This window comes from Sapajus apella, unplaced genomic scaffold (genome assembly GCF_009761245.1).
Source record: "Sapajus apella isolate SASKATOON/1434 unplaced genomic scaffold, GSC_monkey_1.0 scaffold36, whole genome shotgun sequence".
Classification (NCBI taxonomy): domain Eukaryota; kingdom Metazoa; phylum Chordata; class Mammalia; order Primates; family Cebidae; genus Sapajus; species Sapajus apella.
Genome location: NW_022436976.1, coordinates 22,147,385 through 22,168,913, shown reverse-complemented (window position 1 = coordinate 22,168,913; position 21,529 = coordinate 22,147,385). Strand labels below are relative to the sequence as shown.

Here is a 21,529-nt window from a genome sequence, read left to right as displayed (position 1 = left end):
GCTCAGAATGGTGAAGTGACTTGCTCTGAGTCATCCTACAAGTAATTGGTGGATCCAGGGCTAGAACCCCAGTGTCCTGGCTATGGGGCCAGCTTTTTTCTGCTGTTCTCGATTTTGTGGTTTGTCTCTCTGGTGCCCTGGAATAGCATGTATGGGAAGGCTGATTGGAAAGGCATGAAATTTCCTGAGTTCCTTCTCTTGGAGTCACAGACTCTCAGAGTCCAGAGGACTTCAAAAGCATGCAGACCACAAACTCCATTAACAGGCTAGCATATCCAACCCAGCCAGGGAAGGGAGCTTGCCCAAGGTCAATTAGTAGGGTTTGCTCCCTCCACCTGAAATTCAGCTCTGTTTGAACAAGTGAAACAAGCCCTTCTATGAAAGCAAATGAACATAGGTTTGAATATTGTATCTCAGGTTGCTGTGAGGACTATATATATCTTTAAAAAGGATTTAGCATAGTTACTGGCAATTGATAAATACTTGAATAATGTTTGTTTTGGTTATCATTATTGCCAAGCTTCACATGCTAAATTTAGGGTCACTTTTGTTGTTTTTTAAAGCAGGACTGATTGTAGTTTGATCTTTTTTTTCCATGTTCTCTATCTTAAGGATAACCCGTGAGAGGGCAGACCACCAAATTTCTTTTCACGGAATACTGCACCACCTAATCATTGGAAGCCATATGCTGGGAAGGGAGAAAGTTGGCCCTTTGAGAGGCTGCATTCTGCATCTTATGAGCCCATGCCATGCCAGCTGTCATGGAGCCAAGAAGCTATCTTTTTGGCAGTAGGTCTTCTGATCCTGAAGACTTGAATGGAACAGACATTTTCTAAATATCAGTCAGGCATCTTTTCACTTTGCATACAGTTGTTACCAATCTAGAGAAGCAGGAACGGGTTGAGAATCAGAGCCAGCTTCATAGGTATGCAACCTGTGCAACTGCACAGACCATCCGCATTGGAGCCCTGTGGTTGATTTAATGCACTGTGGGGAAATTGGAATTCTTCATATTATTTTCAACAAGAGGCCCCACTTTTTTATTTTGCACTGGGCCCATCAACTTAAGTAAGGCACTCTTGGTTAGAATAATCTAGAACAGGACCAAGAGCCTCTGAGGAACAAGTCAGTGGGGGTTGCACTTTTTGGAGAGGAGGAAGAGGTCACAGACCTGACCCCTAGTATTATGCATGGGCTTGAGCCAGGCGGCATGCGGTCCGCTGCCATAGGGAGGAGGAAAGCAGGGTGGTTTGTTGTCTTGCTCACCCATCACTTTGCCTTGTTTTTATAGACAAATCACTGACTGCCTCTGCATGTCTCCTTTGCATCCCCACCCTGATCACACATAGTACCCAGCGCATGGTAATCACTTAACACATTGTGGCTATTTACTTTATTGCTGCTCTACAGTGAACCCTCTCTGGACTACTTTGAAAAAACAGATGAAGCATTATGTGAGATGCAGTATAAACTTTGCTATTTTTGGTGTCACCACTATACTTTACATCTTGGCTATTCAGGTACCTTAACGTTAATTTCCCTGCCAGTAACCTCTTCTTTTATTAATTCAACCAGCCGGATTTACTTCCCTAGCTTCATCATTTATTAGCCATGTAACCTTCGACACATTTGCTTAATGTTTCTGAGTCTCAATTGCTTCTTCTGTAAAGGATGGTCATGTCTACCTTGAGAAGCTGTTAGGAAAATTAGAGATAATACATGTAAAGCCCTTGGAATAATAGTGACTGGCACATAGTAGGTTTTGAGTCACTTTTCTAATTATAAAGTTGATATACAAACAACTTAAATTGTGTCATTTCCCTTCCTCAAAAGAATCTTCAATGGCTCCACATTGCCATGGCCCATGGAGGATCAAAGCTCATCATGATCTAGCTATGGTCTACATTGCCTGACTTCTCTCAACAGTGTTTAAAAACTTCTCCAATAGTAGCTGTGTCTTGTTCCCCAAAGCCACTGACCTCCTTGGCAATAGAATTCCATGTTATCACTTGAGTGCCCAGGAGTGTGCCTGTCATAGTGTCTGTATGGTTGGTTGCTAACCACAGTGTATTTCAGGAATATTGTGTAATTCTGCTTTTTTCCCATTTGTTTATAGCTCTTAGTTCCTTCAAATTGGAAATGGATTATGGTTTTGCATTTGACTCAGGGGGAGGAAAAAAACACCCAGTTTTTCCTCTCCTGTTTTTGTTTTGTTTTGTTTTTAAACAGCTACTGTCACTCTTTTGGGATTATTTGTTTATGTGTTTGTCCCTCTCTCTAGACTGTGAGATCTGGGTGAGGAGGAATGGTGTTTCATTCTCATGCGTATCTTTAGTGTTCAGCACGTTTAGCCTGGCACAAATCAAAGAGACACTCATTAAATGTTTGTCCAATCAATGAATATTGGAAAGCTCAAGTTTTTATGGCAGGCAAGGGAGACAGTGGGAACTGCCTTTTTACTGGAAAAACATTGTTTATTAGATCTGTATGGATCATTTAGAAAATATGCAGTTGGATCTCTTTTATGGTCAAAGAAAAAAATCAGTATAAATGCTTAATTAAAAGCAGGAGCTAACATTTCCCCTAGTAATGAAGGCAGGCTTGTGAATATTTTCCTTTCCTCAGCTTAGGAGATGGGCAGACAGCCAGACTCAAAGACGGGGGTGCTTCATTGACAGATGAGAAGGTTTGACTTAGGAAGACTGAGTCCCAGGGTTACCCTGGGTCCATTTTTGCTTTCATGTTTCTCCTTATGGATGTTGAAAATGTGAATGAAGAGTGTCAACTCCTTAAGATCTTCTAATGACAGTGCCAACCCTTTTAAAGTGATTTTGCTGTTACCTATGAAATTACCACATGTTTGTGAATTGATTATAATGGCATATTTTCAGGAGAAGGTTCTGTATTGGAGATTAAAATCCCTAAGAAGTGTGGGTCTTTTTCTTATTCTTCTTGGTGCTCCTGTGCCTGGCACGGAGCAGGCCCTTAAAAGATGTGATGCCTGGAGCTCTTATCCACTAGGCATCAGCAGAGTTGGTCCTGTCCTGGGTGTAGGAAACTGCTGAGGATTAGGAGCTGGGGAGGCAGAAAGGGTAATGATATTCTGAGTGGCTTCTGCCACTGGGAGGAAATCAGGCCCTCTGAGACAGACAGTGATTGGATGTGCTATAGGACAGGAGGTGTGAGGACCGGCAACATCCACATTACCTGGGAGCTTGTTGGAAACGCAGAATCTCAGATGCACCTCAGACTTACTGAATCAGACACTGCAGTTTATCAAGATCCTCAGGTGATTCATCTGCACATTAACATCTGAGACGCGCTGCTCTGATGAGAAAATCTGAGGACTTCCTGAATTTTGAGGCTCGATAGTCTGGATTTTAGTAATTCTAGGATGTAGCATGGTGAAGCTTGACTGACCTTGAATCTCAGAGTTACCACTGTGGGGATATTAATTAACCTTTTTAATCCCAGATGTTTTTCATCTACAAAAAGTACATGTTGTGTATTTTCCTAGGTTTATTTTAGTTTTTTTTGGTGAAGATTAAATGAAATAATACAATGCTCTTGGCATATAGTAGGAGCTTAAAATATTACTTGTTGCTGATTTTGTTATTTTATCTGAGCCCTGGTGCAGATGGTTCAGTTATTTATTATGATGGGAGAATTGCTGTATTATCATCATTACAGTGTTGTAATTTTGCATCAACTTTATGTCATTTGTATGATTTAATGAGTGCTCCTTAAAGATTCAATAGCTTTTGAACTCTCATTTTAACCTGTTTTTGAATCTTCTACTTTTAACATGGACATGTTATGTGGCTGTATTTATGGGCATCATTTTGTTTTGTTTTGAGATGGAGTCTTGCTCTGCTGCCCGGGCTGAAGTGCAGTTGCATGATCTCAGCTCCCTGCAGCTTCCACCTCCAGCTTCCACCTCCCAGTAGCTGGGATTAGAGGCATGCACTACCACGCCTGGCTAGTATTTTTAGTAGAGACGGGTTTCACCATGTTGGCCAGGCTAGTCTTGAATTCCTGACCTCAAGTGATCCTCCTGCCTCAGTCTCCCAAAGTGCTGAGATTACAGGTGTGAGCCGCCATGCCCAGCTGGGTATCATGTATTTTTTAACCACCACTGAATCACTTGTATCTCATTTTTTTTTATATTTCATTTTTGAGGTTGCCTCCTCCCCTTTATTCTGATATTAGTGATTAAGTAGCCCTTTTATCTAGAACTCATTAAACAGTTATGAAAAAGGTTAGTAAAAACAGGGAGTGAGGAAATAGTGAAGAAATGAAATTAATGATTTTATCTCACTTTAACTGCCTAGCTGTACATTCATTTAATCTTGTAGCTTTTCCTTTGAGCTGAGTCTGATGTTTGGAGGGCGCTGTCTTCTTTCACATCCACACCTGTAATACGTCTTCTGTGGTATCCAGCTTTGTTTTCTTTAAAGTGGATTAGAAACTTAAAGACACAGGTAAAGCACTCTACATGAAGAATTATTTTAGATGTGCATAACGCCCCCCCCCATGTGTTTATTCTTATCTTAGAGTTAACACAGTGGTAATTATTTTGTGGTGGGGGGAGTATTTTTATTTCACTTTCCAAATAATTGAACTTAATTTTCCTAGAAGCAACAACTCCTCTTACTCGTTTCATTGATTTAAATTCTGTAAAGAGCAAAATTTCTAAAAAATTATATAACTGAAACTATATAACGAGCTTTGGGATCAGACCCTCCTGAATCTTATCAGAATGGGACTCAAGAGGTGGGAATAGTGCACAACTTGTCCAGGAGTGTCCATGGAGCATCCTTGGACCTCAGGTGGGGTACTCTATAGAGGAAGTTGAGAGCCCTGACACATCTAGTGAGTTAGTTAAGTGGAGGTTGGTTAAAAAAACTTCTGTATTTGTTTATTTGCATGCTACTTTATAGTTCTCAAAGTACTTTCAAATTGATCATGTCATTTAATTTTTACAACACTCATGAAATAAGCAAAGCAAGAATTTAGAGTTGGGAAATTGAGGGAGGTTTGTAGAAGTTGAATTGTGTGAATATGAATAAGTAATTTCCTTGATGATATGTTGTAATCAGAGTTCAGGTTTTTCAGTCTTAAGCCAGATCTCTACCTACTCTTCTCTGTTGCCTCTTTTCATGCTGTTTTGAAAGCGGTAATGAGACTTTGGTTTTATTTAGATATTTATGATTTTCTTATAACATCATGTCACCATCACAGGCATATCAGTAACAGTAACATGCTGCATATGTCAATGCTAGACATTAATCACATCTAGCAACCTGCAAGCAAATGGGGACAAAACTCCTCTGGACCGGCACTGTCCAATAAAATTATAATTTGAGCTACATATGTAATTGGAAATTTTCCTTTAGGCACATTACAAAAGAAAAAAGAAACAAAATTAATTATATATCTTCTTTAACCAAGTAAGTCCAAAATATCATCATTTCAACATACAATCCTTATGCAATTCTTACTGTGATATTTTGAACTCTTCTTTTTGTACTAAGTCTTTAAAATCAGGTGTGTCTGTTACTGTATACAGCACAGCGCAGCCCAGACTGGCCATATTTCAGGTGCTTACTTGCCACATATATTGAAAAACACACCTCTGGACTTTGAGGAGAATATTGTCACAAACACAGGCATATGAATACTTTAAGCTCCAAGCCTCTAATACTTTGGGGCCATTTAATTTTGAGACAAATAGTTCTACAGATTTCAGTGGCTCCTAATAACGACTCCACATAATTAAAAATAAGATTAAACTATCTCCATTGTATTTAAGAGGGCCAAGTATGGTACGAAATATGTTTTTAGAACACTGTCCATCAAAAACATTTTAAAAAAAGGTTTGAAATACGGCCCAGCAATTGTACTCCTGGACATTTGCCCCCCAAAAATGAAAACTTATGTCCACACAAAAGCCTATATAGGATTGTTCATGGCAGGCTTGCTTGTAATAGCCAAAATCTAGAAGCAAACCAAATGCCCTTCAGTGGATAAATGGTTAAACAAACTGTGCTGCATCCATGCCATGGAATACTTCACAATAAAAAGAAATGAACTATTGATGCACTCAACAACTTGGATGGGTCCAAAGGGAATTATGCTGAGGGAACAAAGACTCAGCAAAACTCAGTGAAAATAAAGTTTTACTGGGTAAAAATTACGAGACATTAAAAAAATGTACCCTTTTGAGATTGTGCTGAGTAATCTGTAAAGGTTCTATTTATAATACATTCCCCAAATTACAAGATTAAAGAAATAGAGAACAGATTAATGGTTGCCAGGGTTAGGGATGCAGGAGGGGGTGTCCTGGGAGGGGGATGCCTGTGGCTATCAAGAAGGATCATGAGGCAGCTCCGTGGTGGTGGAACAGTCCTGTATGGTGATTATAATGGTGGTTACACGAACTTCTGTGTGATAAAATTGCACAGAACACACACACAAACACACATGAGTGTATATCAGACTGGTCCAATCTGACTAAGACTTGTGGATGTATCAATTTCCTGATGTTTCTGTTGTATTAGTGTTATAGAAGATGTTACCAGAGGGCAAAACTGGATGGCGGGTTCATGAGACCTCTCTGTGCAACTTCCTCTGAATCTATAATTATTTTTGCAACTTCTATATTTATTTTTAGAAATAAATTATATATCTATAATTATTTTGCAACTTCCTCCGAATCTATAATTATTTCAAATTTAAAAAAAGCCTGGTGCTTGAACGATGTTCTATTATTTATAAAGCCTCATTCCTAGAACTCTGCAGTGAAGAACCCCAATGAAGATGTATGAATGAGGATGAGGGTGGACATCTGTTCAAGGCTGCTTTTTATTTTATTTTATTTTTTGCCTTCCTGCCTTTCTCCCTCCTGTCCCCTCTCCTCCCCTCTCCTCCCCTCCCCTCCCCTTCTTCCTTGTTTCTTCATGTCTTTGTTTCTTCTTATACTTTAAGTTCTAGGATACATGTGCAGAATGTGCAGGTTTGTTACACAGGTATACATGTGCAGGGCTGCTTTTTCTACAAGCTTGGGGCTGGGCTCACCTCAGTACAGAAGGAAATGGTTGTGGCCTAGCCGCAAACTCTCCCCAAAATAAGAAGGCACCCCTATAGCCAACCTTCCCAACGGCATTCATGTTCCAGTTTCTTGCTAAGGTCACTGCAGCAGAGGATGCTATCTCTAGGCCCCTGAATCAGAGTGTTCCCTGAGGTGCCATTGGGCTGTTTGACCCCACCTTGGGAATGCTAGAGTCTGAGATCTTGTCGCTTGCTCTTCACATTTTCATATTAATGTGTCACTGGCTTTCAGCAGTTGCCTCTCAGTAATGCATTTAGTCCCTGGTGAGCATTTCATAGCCAGATGAACTTTAATCCCTGAATGCATTGAGAGGGAGGGTTCCTTTTCCTCTTTTGAAGATTCTGCTCTCCTGTAAGAAAAGTGCATGATTTAATTAATGGATGAAAGAAGAGGGCCCAAATGGAGCCAAAAAAAAAAGAGTCAGCAGCATTGCCACCCACCTGCAGACACACAATAAGATAAAAGCAGCACCTGATCCTGGAGGGGAAGGACCCAGGAGGGAGAGGGACAGGCTTGGCCAAGGGTGTAGCCCGAAGTCGGGAAGCTTGTACTGTACCCCAGGACGAGCTCAGCCGCTGGCTCAGTGTGACCTTGAAGCTCAGCCTCTGTGGGTTTTGTTTTCTCATCCTTTTAAAATGGAGGTGTTAATATAGATCCTTCCTACCTCTGGAAACATGTAGACAACAGAAAGAACAAGGTGGAAAATCTGTGAAAGTATAAAATGCACTTTAAAAAAGTATAATGCAGTTTTTAAATGATTGCTTATAATGCATCACCTGGAGTGAAGCTAGCCAGAGTAAGAGAGGAAGGAGGGGATGATGCAGAACTCTGTTCTTATTTTTAAAAAGCACAAAAAGATGATGTGTTTTTTAAAGAGTAGTAGTTTGACATCTCTTGTCATGATAAGAATAGAATTATAGTGGTAACTGTCCATTTATCCACTTGGGATCCAAGCATGCCAAAGTATAAGATGCTTCATTACAGGCCAAGTATGGTGGCTCATGCCTGTAATCCCAGCCACTTTGGGAGGTGGCAGCAGGAGGATCTCTTAAGGCCAGGAGTTCATGACTAACCTGGGCAACATAGCAAGATCCTGTCTCTAAAATGTATTTAAAAAATTAGCCTGGTGCAGTGGAATGCACCTGTAGTCCCAGCTACTAGGAAGGCTGAGGTGGGAGGACTTCTTGAGCCCAGGAGTTCGAGGCTGCAGTGTGCTATAATTGTACTGCTACACTCAAGCCTGGGCAGCAAAGCAAGACTCTGTCTCAAAAAGTAAATAAAAATGCTCCTTGGCTGTGTAAGACATATTTTTATTGCCCTTTTGGAGATTTATAATGAGCACATTAAAGTTTTGGAAAAGTCCAGCAACAGAGACATCGGTTTCACTTTGTTGAGTTCAGTAATTCCTTAGTTTATTATCCATGGACCCCTCTCCTGTGCCCTGACTTTCACCTAACTTGTTACACTGCCTGGACAAGTCCCCTGGAACAAGGGTACTGCTCTGCAGAATTCTGAACTGACGTCCTGGGGTTTTGTTGTTAACTATTTTGTGCCTGTCAGACCATTTACATTTTGTAAATAATTTAGTGTTTTGTTTTTGTTTTTACTTTGGCCTCAAGGAAACTCAAGGAAAATTTGTGCCTCAGGGTTAGTTTCCATTTTAGAATATTGTGACCTTTGTATCTTTCTACTGTTTTTCAAGTTTTCTTTCCTTGTCTTGACAGATTCATAGGCCCTGACTTAAAAATTCTTGTTACTATATTGTTTGTTGTATCATAAGCCATTTAGAATCTCTCTGGATTGTGATGGGATATGAATATAATTAAGACAAAAAAAAAACTAATACAATTACAATAACAACTCTTTTCTGGGGGTCTATTATTTTTCAGGCACTGTACTGAGTTCTTTGCATAAATGATTTCTTTCTTAATGTGATCAAGGTGTTCCTCAGTTTTGTCCTAGGAGGTTTTAGATCTCATGGTTCTAATTTAGTTTCTTAGAGTCTTACAACTGGGAAGGACTTTGAGAGCATCTGACCCTAAGAAATAACCTTGAGGGAGATGAAAGTCTAAACCAGCCAGGACAGATGGTCTTCTGAGACTCTCCATGGCAACCTGCAGCTAATCTCTGCCCTTCTGCCACTTCTGGGAAAATTGCTTTACGGAAATGCTGTTTTAACTGGGACCATGAAATTACTAATGATGGGCAAGGTGGGGGTGGCTGGCTTGTGTTTGGGAAATCAAGGTTCAGTGCCTGTCTCTCTGTGGGGAGCAGCTGCTGTGTGCTGGGATTACCTAGGACAGTTTCTGCCTGATGAGAGAAGGGGACAATGCCTTCTGCCACTCAGGTGGGTGAAGCAGGGCTCTCACATGTGCTGAGTCTGTGCTAGCTTTAGTCTTTTCATTGCCCTGCCTTCACCTATCCTAGCGTCTCATCTAAGATCTGACCTGCCTTCATGAGCAAAGTGATGTCATTCTTCCTCATCCAGAGCCATTTCTGGCTGTCCTAGGCTTTAGAGAGCTTTCCCTCACTTGGCACAGGGCTTTGCAACTTTTTGTTACATAATCTTTCCATACATAAGTCCCATCTTGTCTCCTTGTGTAGACCGGGCATTCCTGAAGGCAGGGATGATGCCCTACGCATGGTGGCTTCTCAAGTTACAGTTCAGTATGAGGTGCATATTGGTCCTGGGGTGATATTTATTATTGCTACTGACTGATGTCAATATTTGCTAAATAGAGTGCAGGGATCAGGGATCTGTGCTGGTCTCTGGAGATACAAAGATGCATGGACACTTTTCAGCTCATAATAGTAACTCTGAGCTTCTTGCGGGGAGGGACTGAGATTTATTCATCTCTATCCAGCACTGTACCTGGCATATTGAAGTGTGGCAGAGGCTGCTACTTGTTCTTCCCAATATTATTATTATTGTTAGTAGTAGTTGTGGTAATAGTATTAATAGTAGTTTTCCCTCTCCTTCTCTTTCTTCCTCTTCCTCCAACTCCTTCTCTTCCTCTCTTTCTTCCTTTTTCTCCTCCTCCTATTAGGAACTTCACCTGGGTACATTTGCCAGCCTTCCTTGCAGCTGAATATGGTCATGTGAGGTTCTGGTCAAAGAGACATGAACAGAGGTGATAATTGTAACTTTCAGGTTGTACTTTAAAAGGAAAGCCATGGGCCAACTGATTTTTCTTCTTCTATTGGGCTAGAGCACAGGTGAGCCATCTTCGACCGTATGAATAAAGGTCACACTTTTGTGACGGCAGAGCAACAAAATGGAAGGAGTCTGGGTCCTTGTCCTCACTGCGCTGTCGTCATGACCCTAGACTGAATAACTGAACTGTTTTTATTTGTAAGATAACGTTTACGTGAGAGACAAATATACTTCTATCTTGTTTAAACTTTTCTACCTTAGGGTACAAAACCACTTGTTATAGCTACCTAGTCTGTATCCTGATCAATTCAGTAGGTATTGGTAAATGTCTGTTAAATGGATGAATGAATTTCTGCCTTCCCTTATCATTGTGCAGCTTTTTTTTTTCTGAGATGGAGTCTAGCTCTGTCACCAGACTGGAGTGCAGTGGCGCGATCTCAGTTCACTGCAACATCCGCCTCCCGGGTTCAAGTGATTTTCCTGCCTCAGCCTCCAGAGTAGCTGGGATTACAGGCACACGCCACCATGCCTGATTAATTTTTGTATTTTTGGTAGAAATGAGGTTTCGCCATGTTGGCCAGGATGGTCACAAACTCCTGACCTCGTTATCTGCCTGCCTTGGCCTCCCAAAGTGCAGGGATTACAGGTGTGACCCACTGTGCCCTGCTTATTGTGCAGCTTTAGTAGTGGTCAGTGTGCACATTTATATTGAGAAAGGAAGTTTCCCAAGTGACTTTCACTTGTATTTCATTGGTCAGAAATGTGTCATGTGGGTCTCTCAAGCTGCAAGGAGGCTGTGGATGTGAGTTTTATTTTCCAGTCACTGTAGATGAAGAAGGCGGGAAAGGGGTAGGAAAAAGGAGGAATGAGTGAACCACAATGTATAGTACCTGTCAGCAGCCACATATAGGAAAATTCGTTTTGATTGATTAATTTTTAAAGAATGTAAGCCACCTAATTTGAGTATTGCCAAGAAGAGATGTGCTTCTTATCCTAGTTGAACCAGATTTTGGGAAGACAAGACGTTTTCAAAAGAATAGATAATTATCAGCGTGAACCTTGGCGCTAGATATAGTCATCTTGTAACACCACTTGGCCATTTGGAACTGACTACAAAGGGATGGATGTTGATGCTGAGGCCACCTGGTACTTCAGTGTCTTAAATACTTTCTTTGGGGCCATAGCCAATTCCAGGCAAGGCATGGCAATCCCATAGGCTGTAGGTGATATGGAAAAGGTGGTATCAGGGCAGTCAGAAACCCTCAGAAAATACTTAAATACTTCTGTGCACCAACAATGCTGGGTATCAGGGTTCCCATAAATGAGCTCTCTGCCATCAAGAGGGAGTGGGAGAGGTAAACCGATGAGTGTCCCCCAGGGTAATGAATGCCATACAGAATGTCTCTGATGAGTATTAGGAACAAAGTGGGAGAACAAGACAGAAAGTTTCCCTGGAAGAGCAATAGGAGGCACCTGGAACCTCTGTATTTAGTTGCTAAAGAGATTTCAGTACCGTGGGTCTGAAATACATAATCTGCTTCCAGATTGCGTTTAAATTAGCATCTTGTGTATCACATATATGTTGTACTTATTAGTCTGGGGAATGGAGAGTTTCAAAGAAGCCTAGAGTTGAAGCATTGTCCTTATCTGTGTCTAGGGAAGATGCTTAAGCGAACCTGAGTCTATTTTCAGTGTGGCATCTAAGCAGAGAAACCAAGGAAAGACCAAGTTTTAATAAATGAATGTTTCTCCTTTTTATTAAAGAAAGAAAGAAAGTTGCTTATGAATGTACATCACTTCAAGCAGTGGGTATGGGATCCTGAAAATATCTGTGTAAGAAAATCTTTGTAAACAAAAATCATCTTCCACACCTTTCCAAAGTCAAGAATACGTTGGACATTTAGCATTTTAGGTTTTGGATTTTCTTAGAGCAAGGCATACAAGAAGATCAAAGAAGCACTGAGATGTTGGCAAAGAAGGTACATGGAATTCAATTCTGCGGAACTCCTTTTACCAGAGAAATTTCATAAAACAAAGTAAACTCATCAGTGGTTTAAGTCGCTAACCCTTGGATTCCAACGCAATGAGCAGGCTGGATGCAGGCAGCGTGCCCAGGTTCAATGGAGTTTAAAGGCCAGGTGTTTGTGTAGGGGAAGGAAAACATTGTCCTGCTCAGGAAAAATATATTCAAATAAGAAACAAGAAACCCATTTTGAGAATTTAGTGCATATGTTCATTTTATAGGTGTGTTGGTAGATCTTGGTAAATTATCAGCAGATGAATGGGTTTGGTCACAAAGCCTTTGGGTTGATTTGGGGGAGGAATGTTGCTTCTTGGGAAACAGCTAGAGGAGGCAAAAGATATTTTTGAGAACATTCTAAAGTGTTCTCTTTCCTCTTTTTTGTTGACGGCTTCCAAGTTGTCTAGCCCTGAATCTCTTATGTGCATTGGGGAATCACATTGTGGTAGAAGGCACGTATCATTTCTTTACTTAACTATGTGTCCAGAACAAGTGTTGAGTTCTGGAGATGAATAGACACACTTCAGCCTTTAAAGAACTGCTAGGCAGTAGGGGGACCCACACATATAATCTAAATAATGTAATGTAATGCCATAAGTGGTATAAAAGCTTATGGCTTTGGAGAAAAGGAACTGATTTACTGTCCTAAGGACATTAGAGAAGGCTTCACAGAAAAGATGGTATCTGAACTGGATACTGAAGGATCTTGAAGGTGATTGCCAGGAGGAAGGGAGGAAAGGGCACAGCAGTTGGAGGTATCCATGTGTCCAAAGGCATGGAGGTGTGAAACAGATGATACCTCTGGGGGATGGCTCATTTAGCTGGAACAAGGGTTTTGGGAAGTCCATGGAGGCTATTTTGGGAAATAATACTGGATCACAAATGGCACGATATGCTTGCTAGTCTACAGAACTAAACTTAATCTTTTAGGAAGGAAATAACTTCTCTGTAGGAAAATAACTACAAATGATAAAGAAAGACGTGCTTGCCAAAAAGGCCAGAACTCCCAAATATGGACCCCAGGAATTCACATGGACTATCTGGTCTCTCCCAGGTTCTGGAGGGACAGCAGAGACCTGAATTTTGCCTGGAAACTGACTCTAAGAGAGACAGGAAGTACTGAGAGGGTACAGACCTGACCATCTGTAGAAAACTGTGGGATTGAGGTTAACATATAATTTGCTTTAACTTGGGTGAATGTAGAGTAGGGAGAGTGGCAAAATGTTAAGTTCATACTCATCTGTTCATAACTGTGTGCTCTGAGCACCTTTTCCTTTAAAGTAGGCTGTACCCACAGAGAAAGGAACATTCTTCACACAGTTTGGGGCTATGCCTGAAAAGGGCGGCCTCGGAGCATCCAGGAGCTGAGCTGCCTGTGCTGTACAGCCCCTGTTTGTAGAGGAGTTAATGATCAGTGCTCCTAAAATTCTCACATAGCAACTGATTATGAGAAATTGGTCCAGCTGTTTAGGTTACTTTTGAGATCAAAATTTTGTGTTTCGTCAGGGGAGTGAGTTGTCAAAAATCACATATGGTAAAGGAAAGACTAGTAGCCTGTCCTTGTGCCAAAACATTTCAGGCTTCTATGGGCAGCTGATTTTGATAGACCTTATCGGGAAACCCCTCAGTCCACCTTTTTTCTTCTCCTTTCTACACTGAGATGTAGCGGAAAGGACCCCTGTCTTTGGAACTGGAGGTGTGGTTAGCTGGAAGTATGGTTCTGCTAGTTCCCTGGTAAACATGGAATGGCACTTCTTTTTTCTGGGCCTCAGTCTCCTGATCTGCACTGTAAAAACATTCAGAGACTCAGTGTTTCTTATGACACTGTGGTTCCACTCGCCTTTCTGGCCTGTTTTGAGTTTTCCTGTATACTCGTGAGTGGCATATGATTTAGAAAGGTCTGGGTGGCTCAGGCAGTGGGCATGAGAAGAAGAGCTGCTCCATCTTGGGCTCTGTCTCCTTAGGTCCAGGTTGGAATCAAGTCGAATAAGCTAACGAAGGCTTTCGGGAAATAAAACCAGAGGTTTTTATATCAGGAGTTGGCTAAGGCCTGCAGGCCAAATCTGGCCTGGGGCCTGTTTTTATAAATAAAGCTTTGTTAGAACACATTCATCCACACACATTTACTACGTATTGTCTGTGCTTCCATGCTGCCAGTCAGAGTTGAGTAGTTGTACCAGAGACCATGTGGCCTGCAAAGGTGAAAATATTTACTAGCTAGCCCTTTATAGAAGCATTTTGCTAACCCATGTCCTAGATGATAAACTCCAGGAGAGTTGGGGATATTGAAGGTATTCAGTAAGTTTTGATTGATTGAATGAATGAATGAATGGATGGATGGATGAATGGGCAGGAAATCAGAATTTGTTGAATAAGTGTGTAATTTGACAACAAAATTTTTATGACATACTTCGGGTTCCAGTTTCCCTTTACATAAACTAGGAACAGTGCTGCCTATGAAACAGGCAGTACTTAACAGGATTATTTCCCATTAATACAGCTTCGAATGTTTAAAATGCTATTAAAAATATAACTACCATCTATGAAGCTTTATATGTCTTGAGCACTTTATTAAGAGCTTTATTTTTATTACCTCATTTAGTCCTCATAGCCGCCCACTGTGAGGGAGGAATTATTGATCCTAGTTTATAGATGAAGGAGCTGAGCCCAGAGAGACTAGGTTACTTGCTGAGGTCACAGAGCTGGTAAGGGATTGAGCACAGAGTCCAACCCCAGCGTGTCTGTTTCTAAAGCCTTCCCACCATGTCCCATTGCTTCTGAGTGCTGTTAGCTGCTTCCTGCCCCCTTTTTAAATAAAAGAGGCAGATAGCAATTTTGGAGAGGGGTCTTCAAGATAGAAACAATAAAATGTTTTGAAAAAAAAGGGTTGGTTATCAAATCTTTTAAACCATTTATGTGATTTAGAAAACTGTGAAATTACTTATCATTAGAAGTGCATTTGAAAAAATTATCTTCCTTAAGGCTCAGCTCAGTGTGCTTTATGGAGAAAACTAAATGGGGGAGCATGTTTTCCTTGGGAAATACAATATAGGTAAGCTTTAGGGAGTTGGAGAATTTTCATTTGTTTAGCAATGGTGTATGTAGTGGTAATACATGTTTAAATGCTGCCTTCTCCCAGAAACCTTCCACTAATTCCACACATTACGCGGAACTGGGAACCTAGGACAGAGCAGACATTCAATAAATATTGAATGAATGAATGACTACCTTCTAGCATTTCACACATACTGCCTTCCAGTATAGTTGGTTTCGTGTGTATGTGTGCCCTTACCTATTAGAGTGTAAGCACTAGAAGAGCACTGGTGCCCTGCCCACTTCTTTGTACCCCCTGTGGTGCCTACCTAGCACAAGGGCTGGCAGTGAGTAGATAATAAACATTTGTGGAGTTATGCTGATGGACAGTCTGTGGCCCCCAAAGCTTTGTGGCTGAGTGAATGGTCCATTGAAAACTAGCACGATGATCAGATGGACTGTCTCAGGGCGTTGATTTAGACCCACATTTAAATTGAGGGTAGAAAAAGTCCAACAAAGACAAAGGAAAACATATTTATTGCTTTAGATAGAAGTCATATTTGTTTCTTTCACTCTGAAAGATATATTCACATAAGGTCATGAGCTGTTTTTTCTTCCTGCTTAGTTGCCAGTCTGTGGGTTGGTATAAACTCACATGCTTTTAGCTTTTCAGTGAAACTTGCACAGTCCATGTGGCTCTGAATCGGAATTTTCCTCCATCTGCTTCTTTTGTTGCTGATTAGTTGATTATCTCCTTTGGGTTTTACATCTGACCTATTATTTTGCATGCTGTTTTGGATGACTGAGGTAGCAAACCCAAATAGTTTCGGTGAACATTTTAGCTTTTGGGAGTCAGGCAGCTGCTCTGGGGCCTGCTTGAATCAGGCCAGGGTCAGAAATGCCCTTCTTTTTTTGTTTCCATGGAAGAAGTTGACCTGGAACTCTAGAGAGACATGGGCACCTTCTGTGCCCTCGGGCAACCAGAAAAGTAAAGTCATTCATCAAAATCTTAGACCGGAGCAACCCGTTAAAGCAGCTTCCTCAGCTCTTGCACATACTCCTTTCTTGATGTGTTGCATATGATTTCAGGCAGCCCTTTTAATGTGGCTATTCAGGCTGCCTATGGCAGCGGTCCCCAACCTTTCTAGCACCAGGAACCAGTTTTATGGAAGACACTTCTTCCACAGACAGGGGAGCAGGTGGTGGTTTGCAGATGATTCAAGCACATTACGTTTATTGTGTACTTTATTTCTCTTATTATTACATTGCAATATATAATGAAATAATTACATAACACACCATAATGTAGAATCAGTGGGAGCCCTGAGCTTGTTTTCCTTCAACTAGATGGACCCATCTGGTGGTGATGGGAGATAGTGACAGATCATCAGGCATTAGATTCTCATAAGGAGCACACAACTATATCCCTTGCGTGCACAGTTCACAATAGGGTTCGCTGTTATGAGAATCTAATGCCACCACTGGACTGACAGGAGGTGGAGCTCAGGTGGTAATGCAGGTGATGGGGAGCAGCTATAAACACAGATGAAGCTTCAATCGCTTGCCCACAGCTCACCTCCTGCTCTACAGCCAGGTACCTAACAAGCCATGGACCAGAAGGGGACCCCTGGCCTAAGGGACCAGGACAGTGGCCAGTGCTTTTCATAGCCTCTTAGTACTTCTGGTGGAGTGTCTCTATTCCCCTCAATTCCCTCCTATTCCTCTAGGAGTTTGAATCTACTTTGCCCAGTTCTCTCCTGCCAGTCCTTTTCCTTTCACTGAATTGCCTTCACTTTTTGCCTATAGCTTTGATCTCTTTGGAAAAAAGGGCACTGGAGTATTATTACTGACTGTGTTTGTTTTTGCAAATGCACTATGATTTGTGGTTGGTCTTTTGGCTAGCCTGAGACTACCTGACCCTCAGCAGTCCTAGTTCCCCCAGGTCATTCTAGAGTTTTGCCCATTTCTTTAATTAATGTTGGTGAGAGTCTCCGAGTGATGAAGACTTTTTGGATATGGAGAAAAGCAGAACCAGAGGGATACCAGTAATTACGCTAATCTGAGAGCATTAAGTCTTCAAATATACATTTTGGGATAAGCAATTCTGTTGTTTTTGAAGTTCGGTTGTCTTTTTGTTTCTGGGTGGTGGACTATAATTTTGTATTAAGGAAAGAATGCCTACCCTTATATACTAACGTGCTGTGAAACACAGGACTGGATTTTTTTTTTTCCTTTTCCTTTTTTCTTTTTTTTTTTTTTTTCCCCTGAGTATTCATGAAAGAAAACAAGGAGAATATTTGGGTCTAATAATATACTTCCTTGTGCATGAAGATGAAACTAATAATAATAATATTATTACCACCTTCAGTAGTGAAATGCTTTAACCTTTCAAAACAATTCCTTTTCTGAACTTACTGTATCAGTTGGTGTGGTGACTTCAGGGCTATCCTCTGTGGTGATGATGGATCTGCGGGAGGTTTTCTGATAGTGTGGATGAATTTGAGAGACCCCATCCCAGTCATTCTTATTCAGGGGTGAGTATGGAATCACGTGAGGAACTGCCACGAGTTATATATACCCAGGTCCTGCCCAGGACCTGCTAACACAGACAGTCCTGGGGTGGGGGACCTGCCCATTTGGAAAACTTCTTGGGAATTCCTCAACTGGACCCTAGGAGGGATTGGGGAAATGCATTGCAGTCACCTGCCCGAGGTAGTGGGGCTGCCACATCATCTGTGACCAGAAGAGAGCAATGACTCATCTTGGGATCATGTAGAACCCACAGCGGCAGTCCCTCTTGGAAGCTGGCCACAGGCTGCACTTTATTCGTTATTTTAACAGCAACCAAACATTTGCTCTATGCCCACTGGTGGCCGCTAGACAGTCTTCTCACCCTTTAGCTCATATAATCATTTAAACCAGTTCCATCACCAGAGAAATGTGTTTACCAGCCCCTTGAAGGAGAGTGGGCCTTCAGTTAGATTCAGAAGGCGTAGTCTGAGGAGAGTGATTGATTTGGTTTGGCTCTGTGTCCCCACCCAAATCTCATCTTGTAGCTCCCATAACTCCCACGTGTTGTGGGAGGGACCAGGTGGGAGATAACAGAATCATGGCGGGGTGAGGGGGGTTCTTTCCCGTGCTGTTCTCGTGACAGTGAATAAGTCTCATGAGATACAATGGTTTTAAAAATGTGAGTTTCCCTGCACAAGCTCTCTCTTTGCCTGCTGCCATCCCTGTAAGATGTGACTTGTTCCTCTTTGCCTTCTGCCATAATTGTGAGGCCTCCTTAGCCATTTGGAACTGTAAGTCCATTAAACCTCTTTTTTCTTTCCAGTCTTGGTTATGTCTTTATCAGCAGTGTCAAAATGTACTAATAGAGTGATTTAATGAGTTTTACCAGCATGGGTTTCTTTGGCCTCAGTTTCTTTGTCTGCAGTATATGGGCTAATGATACAAACCTTGAGGTTTTTGAGGGAGAAGAGACAGGTTCAAGTGCTGCCTTTGTCTTACGAACCTTATGAAGCCTCCTTGAGTAGCCGTGTCTTCATTTGCAAGATGAGAATAAGAGCACCTGTTTTATGGGCTTTGTTGTAAGGATTGCATGTGGTCATGTAACAAAAACCCCTTGTATCTTGTTTAGTACCTTGCAGATGCCCAATCGATAGTAGGTATTTTCCTTGATGCTTTCTAACACAGGTCTGTGTGGATGGCAGGGGTGTGTTTTCTCAGCTGTCATCCTGGAATGTTCCGCACCCCTGGTAATTGCACAGCAAGTGGTGGTGATAATCATAATAGAAGGAGCTCTCTTTACTGAGTGCCTATTGTGTGCCAGGCACTGTGCTGGGCACTGGACTGCAACAGAGGGGAAAGATAGACATGGTTCCTGACCTCACTGAGCTTAACAAAGAGAAGGCTCTAAGAGAAAGTTTTCAAAGCCTTACCCTTCTCTGTACGTATAAGAGGAAAGCTTTACTGTTATAGGATGCCTTCTAAATATGTATTTTATAACATCGTGGGTAGAATGTGGAATGTGTCTTCTGGGAGGAAACTGGAGTTTTGTGTTTCCTGCCTGCTTGTGCTTTTGAATTTGTGGCTGTAATGCTGCCCTGCCTGAGGTTTCAGCAGTTCATATTTCCCAGGGCAGCATGATGTCAACGCCCTGTGGTCTCTTATCTACAAGAAGTGTATAGCCAGGGCAAAGGGAGAGAAAGAACTATTTTCAAAGTCTCTCTTGAAGACGTTGTTGAGCTTTAACTTAAAATTTTCCCCATCTCCGTCCTCAAATGTTTGTTCCTAGTGCTTGATATGCATAAACCATGCCAGTGTTTTGGAAGATTCAAGTTTGACTACCATAAATTGGTTCATATTTCCAGCAGGGCAGTTATTTAATTTCCTGTTGGAAGTCTACAAAATATTGGCACTGTTTGCTCTTTGGCGAAAGACTAAAACTGAGTACAGTATCATTAGCATGCTCTGGTACATAGATTAAAGCACAATTGTCTTTAATAAGAGGCCATCCCTGTTTAGGATGGGGCATGGGGGACAGCAAGGGTGCAGGGAAGCACAACAGAGCTTTCTAATCAAAATCAAAGTGCATTTATTGGGACTCCCTCAAGAGAAGGGTTAGAAGGAGGGCAGAATTCCAATTTCTTGTCTCAATTTCATTTGTTTGGGTTATTTTGCTCTAGAGTCTGGGAGCTTTGGAGGTCAGGGGTGGCTGGTTTGTGAGATGTCCTGGTCTGAGGCCCCATGCTTCCTCCGCCTTCCTCCCTCTTGGCAGTATTGCTCATGGGAGAAGCCCACCTCCGAAGCCCATAGAGAAATGCAGAGTGCCTCTACAGAGACCGCTGCAGTAACTGAAATGTTATAATGGTGGGCATTTACAGAGGCTCTGTTATCAGTGAAGCACTTTATATACACATGTCCAGTCTTTACAGTATCGCTGTGAGATATGTATTATTATTGCTATTTTGAGGATGAAATTACTGAGATGAAAAGAGATTAAAGTATCTGTAGCCAGTGAGTATCTGAGCTGGGGTTAGAACCCAGTTCTGCTGCTTGGAAAGATTCTCTTTCTGTGTATACCCTAATAAGGGCCTGGGGAAGGAAAGGGTCTGAGTTTTCAAAAAAGTTTTAAAGTTTGCCTAACATGAATCTTGGGAAATTATTTCTAGAGCCTTCTTACCAGATTAGCTCTGTTTTTCTTTAGCAGGGGTCCTTCAATGTTGTCTCTTTGGTAGAATGAGTATAGAAATGTATTTTTTTCTATGAATATTGTATCATGAAAAATGTCACACAGATTGAAAAGTTGAACACCACCTAGATTCTACTATTGCTGTTTTATTCTATTTACTTTATCTATTTATCTATCTTCCAAGATCTGTTTATATTTGTTAGAATATCTTTTCCCTCTGCCCTTCAATACCTTTGATTGATGGCAGTAGCCTGATGGGAAGTAAGTCATAAAACCAGAGGGAAAGTCTATGCTTACAACAATCTTCTTTTTAAGAAAAAGAGAAAATTGCTCTTATGTTTAGGTAAAGCCCCAAATGGGCATTTTCCCCCTCCTTAGGTCTGTTGTAGAAAGGATTTGACAGAAATAATGGTGATGAGGCTGATGGTGAATAGATAAGGCGTAACCTATTATTTATATTGTCTTCTATGCACCAGGCACGTGCTGACTGTGTTAGTAATCTTATCTCATTGATCCTTTCAACATTCCCAATTTACAGATGAGTAAACAGCCTAGAGAGTTTGACTTTCTGAGCTGGGATTTGAGACTGGTATATAGAGACTGTGGTGTGATTTCTCTGCATTTTAAATTATGCTTCCCTATGCTTATATTCCAGGGTCTCAATGTGAGGTCCTAGAAGGTTACCACTAATAAGGTAAAATTGCTAAAGCCCCAGAAATTGAAGGCTACCAGAACCTTCTGAAGATTGTCTGGGACTAGACCTCATTCCTCTGAGGATCCTCATCAGACAGTCTCCAGGGAATGGGGAGACGTTCTGCTCTCCCCAATGTCATAGAAAGTTTCTGTGGCTTTTGGTTTCTCATGACTGATTCACATCTTCTTCTCCAGCTTAGAAGAAAATCCAAACACTACCTTTGGATCATCAGTTGGTTAATGTTGTTTTCTTTTTATGGTAGGATCATCTATGGCCTCCTTAGACCTACACAAATGACATCTTTTCTTCCTGGGAAGAAGGTG

The 21,529-nt window shown here is 41.5% G+C and overlaps 1 protein-coding gene and 1 long non-coding RNA gene across 2 annotated transcripts in view; one reads left to right on the top strand and one right to left on the bottom strand.

The window, feature by feature from the left end:
• The window catches only part of ROR1 (receptor tyrosine kinase like orphan receptor 1), a 403,384-nt gene that overhangs the window by 22,744 nt on the left and 359,111 nt on the right, over positions 1 to 21,529 (top strand). The gene's annotated exons all lie outside the window — the stretch shown is intronic.
• Positions 245 to 21,336, bottom strand: LOC116563910. Its single transcript, XR_004274629.1, has 3 exons — positions 21,324 to 21,336; positions 21,078 to 21,080; positions 245 to 325 (listed from the first exon to the last, which is right to left on the bottom strand). It is a non-coding gene; the product is annotated as an uncharacterized LOC116563910 (long non-coding RNA).